Raw genomic sequence first — 7,125 nt, 5'->3', positions numbered from 1 at the left:
CAAACTAGTGGCTATTTTTCAATTACTTTACCACTGACTATTTTTCAATGACCAGTCCGAAAACTGGCTAGTCCGTGTTATTTTTACGATATTTTTGGAATTGAAGGATGATATAGAATTAAGTACAAGCAAACCGCTAGAAAATAAATTATAAGAATAATGATATATGCCTTTGATCATGTTTGTGTCGTAAACTATATTGTTTGGATGTGATTTTTGGCATACGCATGCTCTGATTATCAAATAACTAATCCCAGCGAAACAATTGGGACATATATGCATTGTACTTTATATCTCTTCTCCAAAAGCTACAAATACCTTTGTCTTTCCTGCTGTGTCTTCTTCTTCTTTTTTTCTCTCTTCATTTTTTTGACACTTAATTTCTCTCTCCACGCATGCATTCTTTAATTTGCTAATCTTTACTTTTTCAAAGTATAATATGAACCGCGCCATCACATGATCAGTACTGTAAAGCAACATATCATGTGATTGTGTATCTAGTAAACAAATTTAGTTCTTTACCAACACTTTTCTCGAATCTTTTTGTAATATCTTTCACAAGCTAAGTAGCCTTGTTACATGATTAATTGTGTTAACTAAACTCTCCATTTCAATGTAGTTATCAAGGAAACCCAAACTAACATCTTGAGAGAGAGGACAAGGGAATGATTATCGACTCTGTTTACATTGAATTCTGACACTTTAAAAATGATAAAGTTGCAAATTTTATCAAGACCTGCCAGAATTTGACTATTTAATTGTGGATATTTTTCTTTTTTAAAAGAGTAAAACGTATAAAATCACGAAAGGTGGTGCAAGTTGTGTTTTAGGGGAGACAAAGACATTATGTAATTTATTTCTATTTGTCCAAGTCTTGACAGACGGAGTTATAATTAATTTTATACCTAATGAGAAACAGTAGATACCAAATGAAATTAGTCGAAATATATATAAGTTGGCTCGGATACCACGATTAAAAAAACCTAAGTTTAAATATAGGATAACACTAATCCGAGAGACAAGAATAGTAATGGTCGGTGGTAGAAAAGGATGAAAACATAAAGGAAGATGGGTTGTTGCGAACAAAAATAATACGACAAGCATATAATGTTATGTTTGATCCACGATAAGGTGCTGCTATAAAGCATTAAAACATTTTCATTCAGTTAGTCTAATTATTTGTCGATATCTGCATGCTTATTGTTCCCATTCGTTGTACACGGCTTTGGTTACAAAATAGCTATAACAACAATCGTAAGAAAACAAGTTAATATATAGATTTTATAGAGGGAAGTTTGTTTTATTCAATAACAGGAAAAACAACTTATGTTTTAAATATGAGTACAAGGTAGTAACAAGTGACATATATAATATGGTTGCAGCAGTTTGTTTCTTGCCCTAAGACAATATTCAAATTCCAACACATTAAGCGTCGTGAATATCGGAGTAACATTTCTTATTAACGTCTTACAATATTTCAAAGTCTAATATTAACGTTGTCCACATATAAAACTTCGCGAACTTGTCGACATTAGCAACGAGTCCTTAATATCTAAATTTTGTAATCTTGCTTGTACAAAATAATACATCGAGCCACCAAAATTATACTAGTAAATATTATTCTTCTGAAAGCATGGATCGCAATGACTCTGCTTGTTATATAACAAAGGATGATTATTGAGCTAAATAGTTACTGACGAAATAATTAATAAATAGTTCCGCACTCAAGGGTGTATTTTAGTTGTCAATATAGTCGATGCAAATGTAAAAAAATCAAGGTTCAAATCTTAGTACAAACAAAAGACATTAGGTGATTTTTTAATTCTATATGTGTTTAACTCAAAAGATATTGGAACCTTTTTGAATATATCAATTTAAGAGGATGAAAGGGTAAATCTTAGTTTAACATAATAAATTCCAGATCTGTAAACCAATTGAAAAAAGAATGCATAAGATGAGATAGAGGTAACCGCTTTTATTGATACTTTTCGTTGTAACTCCCCTTAATCAATGGAGGAAACCCCATTACATATTCTTTAGGAGATTGCTTTATTCTCCCTTCTATTATGAAGATTACAAAGGAGGGGAGAAGGAAAAAACCTTCATCCTTCCTTTTCTTTATCTTTTTGCTTTACCAAATTGGCACAATGGCCGGTGATTCTTATCGCGCTGACCTCCCTGTCACAATTCCGATGCAGGAAATGATGTTCTGGCCACTGGAGGAGTAGAAGTGGTAGAGGATGAGGAGGTCCCGTCGATCGCCGAGATCTTGCATCGTCTTGGGAAAGCATGGACCGACTTATGCAGTCCCGCTGGGGAGGAGCCGGAACCTGTCCCCTCTGTTATAAAAGAGGAGGAAATCGCAGAATTGAAAGCTAGGTGGGGAATTCCCCGTTACGTTGAAATACAGCCGGCGGTAGGGGACGACATAGTACATTTTGACCGCCCCGGGTACTGCGTATTCTACGCCTACCCCTTTCTTATCGGGTACACGCTTCTCTCCCTCTCCTAGTGGTAGATTTCTGCCGCTTTTATGAGGTATGCCCCGCTCAACTTTCGCCATACCTGTATAAATTGTTCCTTATATTGATCAAGTTTGTGAAGCTCGTCGGTCATGAAATCACTTTGGAGCACATGCTCAATATCTTCGCCCCTCAGCTTATTCGTGGCACGATGATTTACATGCGCAATCAGGGGTCGAAGAGTCTGGTGGTGAAGATGGATGATAGTGCTAATCATCGCTTCTACGAGAATTACTTCTATGTACGGACCAAGCACCTTGTGGCGGATCCTATGAGGTTCCCTAAGAAGTGGAACTTTACGCGTAAGTTTTTATATTTTTTAGTCGGAGAGATGCCCGGCCGTTTTATGTTGTAGTACTAAACCCTATTATGTTTCCGCAGCTGCGAAACTGCCTCCTCCATCTGTGAAAGGTATCCGCAAGTGTGTAAGTGCTATCCTTCCCCATACGGCGGCGGTCCACACATGGTCGGCTTTTTATGAAAAATATGGACGCAGGCCCCTTACAGGTAAGATGCTATTTCTGTTTGCTATTTTTCCTCTTTTTACTTGGTTTCTTATGTGTTGTTTGTCGATGTTAGAGAGAGTACGGAGAGCGAAGGCTCCTCCATTAGGTTTTCTTTAGCCTGCATCGTCTGCTCGCCTTGCTGCAGTGTCTGTTGCTCGATCTTCGTTGAGGGCTACTTCAGTTGAGTCTACGGCTGTGGTTATACCTACGGAGGCCATTCCTCAGACTGAGGCTCCGACCTCTACCGCTCATCTGACGGGTGAATCTTCACATACTGAGGAAGGAGAGGGGCCGTCCAAGAGGCGACGAGTGGAGTTTGGGACAGCACCTTCGACCATAATACATCTGGAAAGAGACTCTCCCCTGACGGGATCTGTGGCGGGGGTTGATACCACTCCGCCTATAGAGACGGAGTCAGCCGTTGTATTTGCCCCATCGACCGAGATTCCTGCCACTGTAGTTGATCAGCAACCTACCGTGACGGGGGGCCAGACTTCTGAGGCTGCCGTTGTGGTTTCGGACGGGCCTTCGTCCTCCATGCCTGGTCGTGCTTCCTCCTCGGCTGCTGAAAGAGGAAAGGACGTCGTGGTCGACGACTATGAATCCGAGTTGGACCTCGATCCTGATGATGTTAGGATGTTTGAAGAGGGTCTTACCCACTCGGTAGTTCATGCAGGAGGCCCGTCCGGTATTCTTGAGATCTCTTCGAATGTTAATCTCCTGGGGGACACGGAGGATCTTGTGCCACAGTTCGACATTTTGTGCTCCGTTGCCGAGAATGAGGCTCTCCGGAACGTTCCTAGTATCGACTTGATGCATGAAGTGGCTGCTGTGGGCCTGAGGGTATATTTCGCCTTTCTTTCATGTTTCTTTTATTTTTCTAGATGAGACGATCTTAACCCATCTTTTCGTTGTTTAGACGTACATGTTGGAGATTGAGAGTGATCGTAGGGCTAACATTCGCACTAAGATTTTCCTGAAGGCATTGGAGAAATATTGGCGCTATCGCAATAAGTGTCGTGAGATGCACGAGCGGCTGAGAAAGAATCCTGGTGCTCGATCCCTTGGCGAGGAATTGGAGAAGATAGACCAGTAGTTAATGGAAGCCGTTCGCATAAATAGTGTGCTCGAGGAGCAACTTCGTGCGAAGGACGAAGAGATTGAGTTAGGCAATGGGGTAGCCACGGAGTGTGACTATCTTTAGGGGAGACTGAGGTCAATGCAGTCCGAGATGGATTAGTACCTTATTTGGGTCGAGGCGATGAGCGCGGAGTGGATGGAAAAATTGGCTGAGTTAGAGAGAAAGGTTGTCGGATTGGGGAGTATCGAAAGTGCCTGGTCTTCGGCTTTGGAAAGGGCGGCGGCCTTGGAGAACACTATTCGCGTCTTCCAGTCCGAGCAGGACTCGGAGAGAGTGATGGCCACGCTTATGGAGGCGAGGCTTGAGGACCGCATTGGTGAGATAGACCGAGAAGGATCGACCTTAGGAGATCGGGTCGCCGCTCTGGAGGCTAAAAAGGAGCAACTGTTGGCCCAAATTGAGTCTTCCTCCGCCGCTGTTTCCCGCTGCTTACACGAGTTTTGGGTTCATGCTGAAGTTCAGCGGGATATATACAAGAGTTTGTGGGAGGTGGGCAATGTTACTGAGGCCGTATATGAAGTAGCACGGGAAAAAGTGCGAGAGGCTCATGTCAACTGTGATTATGACTTTGTGACACTGGAGGTCGATGAGGGCGCAGATGATGAGGGAGGACTTCCTGGAGATGGTGGCGATGATGGTGGTGGTGATGACGCTGAGTGAAATAATGTTGTCTTTTTCTGTTTTCTATTGTTTTTTTATTCGTTGTTGGTTGTCATTGTTTCTTTCTCCTTTTCTCTTCTTTTCTTTTTTACTGTTGGCTTGGGTCATATATAATCTATGACCGCTTACACAGTGACTTTATATAAAGAGGAATTTTTCATTGTTGTATGCCCTCTATATTTTTTTTGTTTTGCTCTTTATAACTATGGTGCGAAGTATATTCTCGCGTGATGAGTTCCCTATTCTTTGGGAATTTAGTGTCACGCGGGTTGAATGGGATCTTGGCGACGGCTTTGGCAGACGCGTCAATGTTTTCGAACTTGCACCAAGGTACTGTCCCATCATAGTCCGAATGGTATCGAACGATTTTTACAATAACGGTTTTAGCCGTAGGGATATTACTTCTTGGTTCATATTGAAGTATTATCCCGTCGCAAGTCCCGGTCTTTTTTTCCTTTGCCTTAAGGGTGCTATTTTGAATTTTTGTCGAGATATCAATATGTCGACGTTCGATCGAGGTCGAACTCTTTCTTTTTGACGAAGGCCCTTGGCCTTAAGGGCGCTATTTCAAACTTTCATCGAAATATAAGCCCGTCTATGTTCGATCGAGGTCGAACTCTTTTCTTTGGCGATGGTCCTTGACCTTTAGGGTGTTATTTCGAACTTGTCAAAATATTAACCCGTCATCGTTCGATTGAGGTTGAACTCTTCTCTTTGGCGAAGGCCCTTGGCCTTTAAGGTGTTATTTCGAACCTATCGAAATATTAACCCATCGTCATTCGATCGAGGTCAAACTTTTCTCTTTGGCGAAGGCCCTTGGACTTTAGGGTGTTATTTCGAACTTGTCGAAATTTTAACCCGTTGTCGTTTGATCGAGGTCGAACTCTTCTATTTGGGGGAGGACCTTGGCATTTAGGGTGTTATTTCAAATTTGTCGAAATTTTAACCCGTCGTCGTTCGATTGAGGTCGAACTCTTCTCTTTGGCGGAGGCCCTTGGCCTTTAGGGTGTTATTTCGAACTTGTCGAAATTTTAACCTGTCATCGTTCGATCGAGATCAAACTCTTCTCTTTGGCGGAGGCCCTTGGCCTTTAGGGTGTTATTTCGAATTTGTCGAAATTTTAACCTGTTGTCGTTCGATCGAGGTCGAACTCTTCTCTTTGGCGAAGGCCCTTGGCCTTTAGGGTGTTATTTTGAACTTGTTGAAATTTTAACATGTCGTCGTTCGATCGAGGTCGGACTCTTCTCTTTGGTGGAGGCCCTTGGCCTTTAGGGTGTTATTTCGAATTTGTCAAAATTTTAACCCGTCGGCATTAGATCGAGGTCGAACACTTCTCTTTGGCGAAGTCCCTTGGCCTTTGAGGTGTTATTTCAAACTTGTCGAAATTTTAACCTGTCGTTGGTTGATCGAGGTCAAACTCTTCTCTTTGGCGAAGGCCCTTGGCCTTTGGGGTGTTATTTTGAACATGTCAAAATTTTAAGCCATCGTCGCTCGATCGAGGTCAAACTCTTCTCTTTGGTGAAGGCCCTTGGCCTTTAGGGTTTTATTTCGAACTTGTCAAAATTTTAGCCCGTCGTCGTTCGATCGAGGTCGAACTCTTCTATTTGGCAAAGGCACTTGGCCTTTGGGGTGTTATTTCATACTTGTCAAAATTTTAACCTATCGCCATTCGATCGAGGTCGAACTCTTCTCTTTGGCAAAGGCCCTTGGCGTTTGGGGTGTTATTCCGAACTTTTCAGAATTTTAACCCGTCGTCGTTCGATCGAGGTCGAACTCTTCTCTTTGGCGAAGGCCCTTGGCCTTTAGGGTTTTATTTCGAACTTGTCGAAATTTTAACCCGTCGTCGTTCGATCGAGGTCAAACTCTTCTCTTTGGTAGACGTCCTTGGCCTTTAGGGTGTTATTTCGAATTACTCGAAATTTTAACCCATCGTCGTTCGAACGAGGTCGAACTCTTCTCTTTGGCGGAGGCCCTTGGCCTTTAGGGTGTTATTTCGAATTTGTCGAAATTTTAACTCGTCATCGTTTGATCGAGGTCGAACTCTTCTCTTTGGCGGAGGCCCTTGGCCTTTGGGGTGTTATTTCAAACTTATCGAAATTTTAACCCGTCGTCGTTCGATCGAGGTCAAACTCTTCTCTTTGGCGAAGGCCCTTGGCCTTTAGGGTGTTATTTCGAACTTGTCAAAATTTTAACCCGACGTCGTTCGATCGAGGTCGTACTCTTCTCTTTGGCAAAGGCCCTTGGGGTATTATTTCGAACTTGTCAAAATTTTAACCCGTCGTCGTTCGATCGAGGT

This window comes from Nicotiana sylvestris, chromosome 6 (assembly GCF_000393655.2).
Source record: "Nicotiana sylvestris chromosome 6, ASM39365v2, whole genome shotgun sequence".
In the NCBI taxonomy this organism is placed as follows: domain Eukaryota; kingdom Viridiplantae; phylum Streptophyta; class Magnoliopsida; order Solanales; family Solanaceae; genus Nicotiana; species Nicotiana sylvestris.
Note: the sequence above shows the minus strand (reverse complement) of the source record.